We start from the raw sequence: 13,183 nt of genomic DNA on the forward strand, positions 1-13,183 counted from the left end.
CCTATGCCCTCCGATTGGCAGGAGGTCAGGCTAGATCATCACACTGCTCCTTAAAAAAAAAAAAAAAAGGGAAACCCACAGTCTAGATAATTGCCAGCCAAGATCCCCCCGCTCCCCTTCCTCCTTTAAAACTCCCTTGCACGGAGCGAAGGAGTCAATGTCAAAGTTATTCCTCCCCCCGTCCCCCTCCCCGGTTTAAAGCTTCTTCACATCTAAAAGCAAAGTTCGGGAACATCCAGGGATCCGGAAAACATTTCCCAAACCGTGCAAAAGGCCGGTTCTGCCGAGCGGGAACGCTGGACTCCTGCTGCTGGAGTGGCAGGCTCGCCTCAGATCCCAGCCCAGTGAAATGACCCCCTGACTGTTATTATCTTTTTAAAAGGGGGTCATTTAATAAGGATGTTAATTATCTGCATACAACTTCCCAGGGGAAAGGGAGGAGGGCTGGAAAAGGGGGAGGAGAGAATGCACCCACCAGCCCTCAGTAAATATTTTGAGATATTTCAAGTCAAAGGCTCCTGGGGAAATATATGGGCTAAGGGCATGGTAGGGAGGTGGATTGTAGGGGGCAGTTTCATTTATTTAGTTTAGTGTCGGGTTGTTAATGATAAATTAGATAGCTCGGGAAAACACCAAGCTGTGAGAAAAAGAAGGCTAAACTACCCCAGGATCTGGGGGGGGGGGAGGATAAAGCTAGGAGGGGGGTTGAGGGATTAGATGTCACTATAAAGGCCTTTAATTTACCATGTTTACATGTAGTCAACAGAAGAGACTGAACAAGGGTTTATTGTGAGTTATTAGAGTCTTTCTAACTTCTATGTTTTCAATGTGACCCTATTTTAAAAAAATGTAGTGTTTTTTTTTTAAGTTATCTGCAAACTTTTCCTGGAGGTAGGAAAAACAAATCAACCCAACAATTGTACTTTTGAAGCTCTCTCAGCGGTTACATACCAATAGGTAGAGTTGATGCTTGTAGCAATTGAGAGAAATTAGCCTAAATGAGGCCATATGGGGAAACATACACCCAGCAAAATAAAATAAAATCAATAAAAAAGGGGAAGGGGCGGTAACGGTTTGTCCTCGTTCCTTAGCAGAAATCGGGTCTGCAAAGACGGGCCAGTAACGTTTTAAACTCCCAACAACAAAACGCTGCAAACCCCAAAACATGGCCTCTGGCTTAACACATAAAATAACCCCGCGGTCCTCAGAGCTGAACCGTCCAAAACGGAACATTCCTCATTCCGAACTGGGTTTGCCGAGCTAATGAGCCTTTAAAAAAGAAGACGAAGACGACATTAATTCAGAACCATTTTTTAAAACAACAACAACAACAAAACTCCGAGTGGAAACCTTAAGAACTGAGTTTGGCGGAGTTAGGGGAGAAGCAACTAGAGCACAAGGATGGAAGGAAACTGATGATAGTTTGTTACTCCTGTGTGCAAACCGATTTGTAGCGTGTGCCTGTTTAGACAGAGAAGCGTCGCAGGGGAATTGACTATAGTTTGTTACCGCTAGCTACACATGATGTCCAGGTTGTACCTCTTGGGGTGTGGCTGTTCATTATTTTTTCATTGTATTTAAGTTCTCACCAAGCTTTTCTGCTCCTTTTTTGCTTTATTATTATGTATTTCGCCATTGCCCTTTGATCTCCTCCCTGATCGAGGAATTTAAAAGCAAAATTATCCACAAAATTCAACAACTAAAATCTCCCCGCCCCCCCCCGGCCGAATGAATATTGCAAATAAATACCGCCTCTGCTCTATTTTTTACAAAAATAATCCGACCCCCTTCCGTGCACTGAATAGCTCAAAGCGCTCGCGGATTTTATGTTTATTTCGACCCTTTCCGGGAGATCCTTAAGCCTTTTTAATCCATTTGAAATATTAAGGCGATTTCTTGTAATTAATTCATGACAGTGATTTTTTTTTTAAAGTAAATAAATTGCTTAGGACATTTGGGATTTTGCATTGAAATGACACTTCATAAAAAGAAATAACATCAGACTCTGGCAGGAAATCAGTGCAATTTGAATGGCAAATTACAGAGAAATATGGAACGTTGTGGGCCATATTTTTGCCCATCGTCCAGAGCATGGCAAATACTCCCATTTGGCATCAGTTAAGGACTGCTGCATGTAGCCCTGATGCGCCATGGTTTCTTGCCTATGTTGAGAATGATGACGTTTTTTAAATGATTCTTTAACTTCCCATTAAAAAATCACTTAGAGGGAACTATAAAGAAACCACAAGAATTTGGATGTTCTGCTCCGTAGCTATTTAAACGTGGAGATGCACTCAAACAACGACAAAGCATAACAATGCTGGAAACAGGTTCTCAATCCAGGGCTGAACAGAAAGGAAATAATAATAAATACTAGATGTACAAAAATGGCCTGTTAGGAGAGGACAACACACATTTATAATACGCTAGATTAAACTCCAAAGATAGAGGGTGACTCCAGAGGGATGGATAGACAGACATCCGGACATGCTGAAATCTAGCATGACTCCGCGTTCTTATCTAGGGGTGTTTCTTTTGAGACTAACCCTTCGGATCATGTCCCTTCTCCCAGCTGCTGGTTTCCCTGGTGGGTGAAGGGTTAAACATGCTCTCCTGGCGAAAGCTTTTTGCAGTTGCAAAAAAAATTAGAGCCCTTAAGGTTGATAGTGAAAAAGGCCCTGGGAGGTGCAGTGGAGACAAATAGGCATTCGTGCATCAGGTTTCAGCAAAGAAAAGAGCGAGGTTTTTTTGTTTTTGTTTTGAAGGGGGGTTAGTTTAATTTGATCAGCTACACACAGCTCCATTTTTTCTGTACATTTGCTCCCCGTTTTGAAACCGAGATGTCGTGTTTAAAACCGACTCGATTCTTGCATCTGTCCAAGTCTAGAAAGAACCTGGTTTTTAAAAAGCAACTCCCTTCTGTCTTAAATTGGTTATTGAACCCCTGGCCTGAAACGTGCAAGCCCTTTTCTATTGTTCACACAGGCACTGATAGGTGAATGTCTTTAACAGCCACGAAGGCCTCCTAATAGGTGGGAGATAATAGATCCATGGAAATCAGGCTCTGTCTAATCCTCTGCTCGCTACTTTGAGAGTTGCCATCGCCAAAAGGGGGAAACGAAAGATTAAGATAAGAAGAGGCCATTGTGATGGCTTTCGGAAATACATCTCCTCGAAGCACACACAATCAACACACTGTGGGCGAAAGCCTGTCTTCATTGAAATCAATGGGAGATTTGCCATCGATTTCATTTACACACACACACACACACACACACACTGATTTGAATGGCACCAGGATCAAACCCAGCCCAAGACTTTGAAGGAGGAAAGCTGTTTTCGCTACAGAACTACTGGGGAGAGGAGTTGTCATAACATTAGGGGAAATCATAGGAACTATAAAGGATAAGAGAAGAAAATCTGTCAGGCCTCAAGAACGTATTTAAATCCCTCACCACTGGGGCGACACTCTGCATGTTGCACCTTTCACACTCCAAAGCGGCCTTGGAGGAGGTTTTATGAATGAAAATGTAACTGGTCCCTGGCCATTTGGGGGAGTTAAATGACTGTTTTGTAGACAGGCACATCAGTTTATACCCTAGAGGCGTGGGTTTAGCTTTCTCCATACGAGCTCAGAGCCAGGTTTTCACAGGACCAGGTTTAAACACGAGTGCAGTGCTTGGTGTGCTGGGGTCTTTGGCAAATCTGACCCCAGTCCTGGAAATATCTGGCTAACATATGTCTCCTCCCTGAGCCCAGACTAGCTCCTAAGGCTGGGGCAAGGGGTTAGGTATGTAGGCAGAATCCTGGCGGGGAGAAACTTGGGACCCAACCACAATTTGGGATGTGATTTTTGTATCATCATTATTATTTTAACTCGTGTTAAAACAGGTTAAGAGCCAGGCTCTGCCGTTTTAGCCAGAATTCCCATTGACCTCAAGGGGCATTTAGCTTGAGAAATGACTGTAGGGGTCAGGGCTAGATGGGGAGAGACTCACCGCTGATTAATAAAATAAGTGGAAGAATGTTGCAAGTATTTCTTCGTTTGGATTGGGGGAGTGGGAGAAAACCTGACCACTTCTTCACCCCCCCCCCCCTCTCCCGTTTGAAAGGTTTCCAGGAAGCAAGGAGTGACATGGGCTCTGTGGAGCATTGTGCCAATAGTCTCTCCTAATCCCAGCTTTAGGTGATAGAAGAAATCTTCTCATCCCTAGCAGCCCTCCAGAATGTGGATGGATGGATGGGTGGGTGGTGTGTGTGCAGAAAGGGGGGTATATTTAACACGAGCAGGATTTGAGTGGGGGTGATGGGGAGGTTTAAAGACAGAATGGCCCATCGTTTCACAAACCTGCGGTATTCATTTAATTGAAGGAATTATTGTAATGACACGGGCCTTGGAGACGTGATCCCTGGATGGAGGCAAAACTGTTGTGCAGGAGCGGGGCTGCTTTCCCCAAAGAACCTGGGGCGCTGAGCTCTTTTGAAACCTGGGGTAAAATCCTGGCTTTAGGGAAGTCGATGGGGAATTTAGGGCGCCCTGGGATAAATCTGCCCCCTTGTTTAGGTGCCTGGCTGGGAGCTGAGCTTAAAGTACTGGCTGGCTCTGGGCGAGATTTCAGCTGCCTTTCAATCAGGCTCTTGCATTCTCTTCCATGGGGGTTGCCTGCGTTTGATAATGAGGTGGCCGGATTGGAAAGTCCACTTGTTTATTCTAGCGATAGGGCAAAGCGGGGGTGTCAGTTTTCTCTCTATCTCCCCCTCAAATCTTTGCAGTTTGAACTTTGTGAACTCTTCGCATGAGAACAGCTGGGCTCGGGGAGAATGGCACCCTCCCTCCCCCAACTTTCAAACATCCAGCTGTGCTTTTTGGGTGGATGGGGGTGGTGCGGAGGGAAGGGAGGGGGAGGGCCTGTAGGGAGCGAGAGGGAAGGGAGGGAGGAGGAATAAACCCTTTTCATTTGGTAATAGACCGATTAACAATGCTCTCTGGGGGCTTCCCATCAAATTTATCACCCTATAATCGCAGAAGCCAAATAGTCATCTGTCTTTCTGCCTGGCCCACGGTCACAAGCCAGTTACTCTGTAGAAAGATGGCCTGCAAAGCCGCTGGGCTCGCTTCCCAGCTCGGGATTAATACATACCTACATAAACGGGGGCTCGCCGGTTCAAGAGCTCCCCCCTCGTTTCTCCGGCTCCCCACGTGTTAAGAAGTCAGGGTGGGGCCCTTTGTTTTCGTTGTGATTTTCAGGCATTTATTTATTTTGGTGCAACCACTTTCAGGATGAGCCGGCGGGTGAGTCTGCGAAAGCGCAGCGCTTTGGTCAGAGGAGGGGGGAGACAAGGAAGGTGATCGCAGGGACAACGGGAGCGGGTGTAAAGGGTCCTGTCTGGGTTGTTTCCCATGGAGTTAGGACAACGCAACCCAGCTGAGAATCTGCCCTGCGCGGTGTGCCCAGGGATGCTAAGGAGGGGCGGAGAGACTTCCGACCAGAGTCGGGTTCCTTGTGTCGCCCGCCTCCCTTTGAAATAGATTTTCCTTTTTATTTGTCCTTTGAATACATCCTCCCTTGCAGCAGAGAGTTTTGGCTGCTGGGGTTTTTGTTTGGACGTTGGTTTTTTCTTGATTGCTGTTTTTTTTTTTTTTTTTAACTGCCAGTCCATGAAACCAACTCTGCCACCTGGATTCTTTCAAGAGACGTGTGGGTGAAACACCTTTTGGGGAAGAAAAAGGGTCAGTTCCGCGAATCGCCCTTGGTGACACTGACAGATCATCCTCTGGTGTAAATTGTCCCAGCTCCTCATTTCTTTGAGAGCTGAAACAATTCAACTCAACCATTTTCCTCTTTGAATATTAAGAAAGACAATTCAAATTCGAACTCTATCAGAGTTGACCCCCACTCCCTGTACCCCCCCCCCCCATAAATTAGCCTAGTGAAGGCAGGGGGCTGGACTCGATGACCTTTCAAGGTCCCTTCCAGTTCTATGAGATAGGTATATCTCCATATATATTTAGTATAAATAAGAGGGACAAGGTTTTAAACAGGTTTGAAGACAAAATAACATGGGTATGTATAAAACGTTTAAAATATTTCTCTAGGTATGTTTATACCCCCATATTGGTGTATACACACGCCTAGAAAGAGATACAGATATTATTGGCTAAAAGGTGTAGCCAGTTGGTTCTTAAAAATATTCAAGAAGCCAACTTAGCCAAATGTATTGTCCAAAGACAAAGCAGTACAATATGGAAAGGAGACACGCAGGAAGCAATTCTGATTTCCCAGCATGTTCGCCTTACACACAAAGTGCGCCTCAAAGATCTGCATTTCAGCTAGTAGTGTTTCTAGTAGGATGTAGGGTACAGTATGATTGGACAAGTCACAGATCTCCTTTCTAGTCTCTAAAATCCAACCCAGCAATTCGTAACGGTCCCTTAACTTGTTGTTGTTTTGTTCTGGGCTTTTCTTATCTCTGTTTTGGATACTGCAGTTGGTGGTAGAGGTGCACCCCAACCTGTGCTAGACACACCAGTCATGTATCCTGGCTGTGACAGGCTTCCTATTTTCTAATGCCAGAGCTGATTTCAGCTCTGCAAAGTGCTGGGGCATACTTCACATGGGGGAACAGAATTGTGGGAAGAGCATAATACATTCAGTTAATCTATCTATCTATCTATCTATCTATCTATCTATCTATCTATCTATCTATCTATCTATCTATCTGTCCCCATACACCCCCATATCTATCTATCTATCTATCTATCTATCTATCTATCTATCTATCTATCTATCTATCTATCTATCTATCTCCATACACACCCCAATATCTATCTATCTATCTATCTATCTATCTATCTATCTATCTATCCCCATACACCCCCATATCTATCTATCTATCTATCTATCTATCTATCTATCCCCATACACCCCCATATCTATCTATCTATCTATCTATCTATCTATCTATCTATCTATCTATCTATCTACATACACACCCCACTATCTATCTATCTATCTATCTATCTATCTATCTATCTATCTATCCCCATACACCCCCATATCTATCTATCTATCTATCTATCTATCTATCTATCTATCTATCTATCCCCATACACACCCCACTATCTATCTATCTATCTATCTATCTATCTATCTATCTATCTATCTATCTATCTATCTATCTATCTATCCCCATACACACCCCTCTATCTATCTATCTATCTATCTATCTATCTATCTATCTATCTATCTATCTATCTATCCCCATACACACCCCACTATCTATCTATCTATCTATCTATCTATCTATCTATCTATCCTTTACTCTTCTCTCACTCCTTTGCATCTATCTCTCTATCTATTGTATATTATATTAATACCATGCTCAAACATGGGCCCCACGTTTGTATAATTTTTGGTGGTGCCCAGAATGGGTCCAAGAAGAGCTGTCCCATCCCCATAGGATGGAGTGAGGCAACCGCTCCAGGGCCCGCACTTTGGGGGGGTCCCACGCTTCAGGGGGATGCGGGGTACAGGGTGGTCTGGGAGGATAACGGGGAGCCTGGCACCAGCAGCAGCGAGCAACCCAGCTCCAGCCCGCCTCTGCTTTGCCCTGGTGACTCCCAGCATCGCTCGGGGGAGGGGGCGGAAGCTGGAAAGAAGCGGGGTGGGGACTTGGGGGAAGGGGTGGAGTGGGGGCAGGGCGGGGGCCGAGCAGGGTGGGCTGTGGCTGGGTCACTCGCTGCTGCCAGTGCAAGGTCCCCCACTAGCCCCCCAGGCCACCCTGGACCCCATGTCCCCCTGAAGCATGGACCCCCTGAAAGTGCGGGGCCCCCCAAAGCACGGGGACTGGGGCTGTTGCCCCGGTCTGTCCTATGGATGGAACGACTCTGAAAATATAAGCCCAAACATTGGTGGAGCTGGACCCACGTTCCTGAATATTGGTGGAGCACAGGCATCATGGGCCCATATAACTCACCCCGTGTGCTCAAAATATTCATTAATGTGGTGTATACTACACCTAAGATCTATGTATTGGCTAACACGGGGGTTCTCAAACTGGGGGTCACAAGGTTATTACATGGGGGGTTGCAAGCTGTCAGCCTCCACCCCAAACCCTGCTTTGCCTCCAGCATTTATAATGGTGTTAAATATGCAAAAAAGTGTTTTTTAATTTATAGGGGGGGGGTCGCACTCAGAGGCTTGCTATGTGAAAGGGGTCACCAGTACAAAAGTTTGAGAACCACTGGGCTAACAGATATACATAGACATATATACACAATGCATACACTCATATAGATTTATACACCCGTACCTACATAGACATATATACATACACACACACATACACAGCAATAGAGAAGTGTAGATCTTCAATATCTTTTAAGTACACGTGTAGCACATGGTAAATCTCTCCACTAAATGTAGTGTTGTAAGCACAACCTCTATTGCAGAGCTAAGTGGATTCCTGGCTCTTTTCTCCACGTTGTACATATTTGTATTTACAGAGCTCTTGTGAGGAACTCGTCCCCTGTCACTCAAGGGACAGGAGAAGAGGGTGGCAAGGTCTTCTGTTAAGTCCCAGAAACTCTCAAGGAAACTGCGATGGGAGGAAATTTCTTCAAAGGAACCCCTCTGCATGTATAGGTGAGCTAAGGAAAGAGAAACATGTGTCAATGCAAAAAATATAACTGCCATCCAGGAAAATCAAAGGGGAGCCTCTCCTCCAAAAAATAAAACATCCCAAGGGGGCAGATCTGTCTCTTCTAGTTTAAAACAAAACCAGGCAGAGTCTTGGGGGTCAAAAGGGAGATGGGGGAGGGCTTTGCCGGACCTACCCCCAGACAAAGATCCCTTTGAATCTAATCAAGCTGAGAAAGAAAACCCTTTCCTGTGTGTTTTCGCAGGAGGGGAGGGGGGTTAGGGTTGCCCTGGAAGGTAAAAGGAAAGGAGATCCCATTTTTCCTTCAAACAAAGAGATCTTTATAAATGCTTGGGGGGAGGGGGGGAGGAATCCCAGATAGGAAGGAAAAAATGTTGCTTTTTCTTTCTAAATTAACAATGCAACAGGGGGTGGGGGAATTGTGTGTGTGTGGATGTTTGAGAGGAGCAGATGTGTGTTGTGTGCTATGAGGCTGTATCTGTCAACAAATGCACAGGCTTACTGCGGACAAAAATCAGTGCATTCTAATTCCGAATGGGTTTTTTAACAATGATTTCCGATTCCGGGCCCCCATCCTGCATAGCAAACCTTGCCTTCCCTGGAGAAAAATGCAGGACAGGAACGACCATGGCAGGATCTGACCCAGCATGCTGGTGAAGAGTCCTGGAGTGCGTAGATTTCCACCCTGAAGCACCATACAGAGAGAGCAGAAAGCCCCACCTGAAACTCTGGTTCACACTGTTTGTGCAGTCGTTCAGTTGTGAGCAATGGCTGAGAGAGAACAGATGAGTTTGACAAAATGGCGATGGGCCTGGGAGCCCAGACTATCAAACTGACCTTTTAGTTTTCAGGACAAAGTGTTTTAGGTAGGGAGGGTTGGGCTGTTTTCGTTTCCTCTTTGTGATTTGTCCCGATTGTGACTGTAATTTTTGGTTTGGGGTTTGAAGTTTTTACTTAATAAACATGAACAGAGAGAGCATGCATCTTACAGGAGCTCTGTGCAATACAACGGGGCCCTGACCTGCTCCCATCAGAGCAACAGGGGGATTTTGCCATTAGCTTTAAAACATATCTTAGCCTGCCAAAGTCCAAATGAGGGATGCACACACAAAAATTGTGCAAGTGGGAAACTTAAATGCTGTCGGATCCCTTCCTTTGGTGTAACTTTTTCTAGGGGAAGAATGGTTCAGTGGCTAGGGTGTTAACCTAGGACTTGAGAGACTTGGGGTCAAATCTCCAGAGCAGGGGTGGCCAACCTGAGCCTGAGAAGGAGCCAGAATTTACCAATGTACATTGCCAAAGAGCCACAGTAATACGTCAGCAGCCCCCCATCAGCTCCCCCCCGGCTCCCAGTACCTCCCACCCACCGGCAGCCCCGCCGATCAGCACCTCCCTGCACCTCCCAATAAGCTGTTTCATGGCATGCAGGAGGCTCGGGGGGAGGGAGGAAGGAGCAAGGGCATGGCAGGCTCAGGAGAGGAGGCGGGAAGGGGTGGAGTGGGGGCGGGGCCTGTGGCAGAGCCAGGGGTTGAGCAGTGAGCACCCCCAGCACATTGGAAAGTTGGCGCCTGTAGCTCCAGCCCCGGAGTCGGTGCCTATACAAGGAGCCGCATATTAACTTCTGAAGAGCCGCACGTGGCTCCGGAGCCACAGAATGGCCACCCCTGCTCTAGACTCTCTATGTAACCTTTGAGCAATCACTTAGCCTTGCTGTGCCTCCGTTTCCCATTTCTACAATGGGGAAAATAGCACTGCCATGCTTCACAGGGGTGGTTTCAGAGTAAATACTGGGAGGTGCAATGGTGATGGGAACCATATAAGTACCTAAACCCCCCCAGATCAATCACCTCCGTTTTGTGGTTCTTTATTTCTGATGCAAATCATTTTCAATAATAAAACTGTGTGGGGTACGGAATCTGGATGGACGTCTGAAGCCTGAATGGTAGCATGGCATAAATGACTGCACCAGGTGCAGGGGTAAGGCAGAATCAGACCCTGGGGCTAAAAGGAGTCGGGTCCTTCAAAATGAGGCTCATCTGAGAGGTGTGTTTAGTGCATCAGGCCACAAACTTGCATGAACAGAACTAAATCGGCTTTAATTCAAGGAACGAAAGGTGTAAACTAAAACTGATTTAATTATTTCTGTGCAAGGTTGTGTGCCGACGAATCCGTCTACACCCAGTTCTTGCATCAATTTAACTACATTGGGATACAATGATTTAGGTAAATCGGTGTAACTCTCTAGCATGGATGCAAATATATTCATATGAAAGTGTTGATATTAGATGTTTATAGAAGTGTTTCAATTTGCTATGGCAATGTCAACACTTTTAGACTGATATAACTGCTTCCACACTAAGGGATTTCATCAATTTAACTGACCCAGTTTATATCCCAATTTAGTCCAACTGGTGCACGAACTGTGTGTAAACCAGCCCTTACACTGGTTTAGATCATGGTTTTAGTAGGAAGCTACCATCTATATTTATTGTAAAATTACTGCCTAAGGCTTATTTTTATATGAGAGCTTGCATTACTATTAGTCCCTTTATTCCATCAGAAGCTACTTTGGCCCAGACGTTCAAAGGTAATTAAGTGCCTAACTCCCATAGGAGCTACTTACTACCTTGGAGGATCTGGGCCTTTGGGTCTACACACAAATTGTTTTATATTGATATATCTCTCCATCTAAATCAAAATAACTAAACTGCTTCACTACTAAGGCCTTGTCTACACAGGAAAATGGTAGCACTGGTATAGTTAAAGTGGTGCACCTTTAAATCTTAGTCCAGACAAGGCTGTTTCATTTGGAAACTATCTATGGTTCTCTGTAGCTTCTGAGCCCCTTCCAGCAGTGCATTAAGCGATGGGACTAACATCTGTCACATGTTGTTTGTTCTGTCATCCTCTCTCCAGGGGGAGAAGCGTGTGTGGTGGAGTGCCGTGTTTTGGTAGGGTTTGAGGGGGTTAGTTGTTGTTTTTTAAAAATACACGTTGCTCTGTTAGAGAAGGGGAGGTCACAGAAGTGCACCCGGCACTTGGAGCAGAAGGAGGAGAGGTTTGTGACGGTCCTTAGGATTCAAATTGATTTAGTGGCAGTGTGGAAACTTTGCCTTTCCAGTATACTCGCACCAGGGCAGTTACTGCTCTGTTTCGAGGCCTGGTCTACACACAGTTTTTGTACTGATTTAACTACTTTGGTTAGGAGTGTGATTTTCTACTAAACTAGTTGAATCAGCAGTTCTACAGTTCTCCCTTGCACAGAAATACCTTATTCCCCTTACAGCAGTAATCTACACTGGTATAAGTATAACTACCTCCACATGTGGGGTATTGTGCCACTTTAACTGTTCTGGGCTAGTTAGGGGCACTTTTTGTGTGTAGACAAAGTTTGATCACTTAATAGTTTGAGGGGAGGAAGAAGCCAGAAAGAGCCATTGCAGATTCCTCCTGCACTATCCTGAAAGAAGCCCTTATCTTCAGACAGGCCTCTTCCTGCTTCTCTGATTGTTGTTTCCCTTGCCAATTTGGCTAACATGTCCCCATGTATTAAGAGGCGACTGCACACCAGGGTGAGTTAAAAATAAAGTGACAACAAGATTGTGGATTGTTTTCATCCAGCCATTTCCCTCGGCTAATACTGGGAAAGGAGGGAAATGTCTTTCATTTTTGATTGAAGGTAAAAAAAAAAAAGAGAGAGAGAGGAAAAAAAGTTTTAAAGCAATACATTTGGAATTCTCTCCTCCCCCTTGGCCACAATTCCTCAAATCAAGGATTTGTGGTTCTTTCCCCAGAGCCATGTTTAAAGCCACTTAGCTCCAAATCCTTGGAAAATGGGATTGTATTTGATAGCAATGGGATTATATTATATATATATATGGAGACAGCGCGCTACAGCATTGGCACAGTTGAACGCACACACGAGGGCTGGGAACTAGGAGACTGCACTGCTGCTGGGATTCCTTGCACCCCAGAATCCACCTCCCTCAGGTGGGGTCTGTCCTGCAAATCAGCCCCCCACGTGCAGCTCTGTCACTGGCTGCAAAACGCCTCAGTCTGTCCCCAACTGCCAGTCGCCATTTCCCCCCTCCCTGCTTCTTCCCACCCTCTATTGTTCAAATCCCAAATCTTTCCCCTGCGCCTCTCCCTCTTTCCCTAGCCCCCCTCCCCATTTCAAACTCCTGTCTCTCTCCCAAGACTCCTTTGCAAGGAGAGGGGAGGAAAAAAATGACCCTCTCTGGACTCTGCAACACAAAGGTTCCTAGTTAATACCCCAGGATTGGCCTAACTCATCCACTGATTTCAGCCAGTTCGAGTTAACAAAACACAGATGGTGTCAGGGAATGTCTTAACCCCCCCCCCGCCCCCCTTTACAAGGTTCCCAAACACCTGAATTTATGAAGCATTTAATCATCCATCCCCCTATACTACACCCCTCCCTCCTTTCAGCTGCAGATGTTCAGCTGGGGTCAGTGTTAATACAAAAGGGGAGGCGGAGAGGGGGGCTGTTTTTTTTTTTAAA

Source organism: Emys orbicularis, chromosome 25 (genome assembly GCF_028017835.1).
Source record: "Emys orbicularis isolate rEmyOrb1 chromosome 25, rEmyOrb1.hap1, whole genome shotgun sequence".
Classification (NCBI taxonomy): domain Eukaryota; kingdom Metazoa; phylum Chordata; order Testudines; family Emydidae; genus Emys; species Emys orbicularis.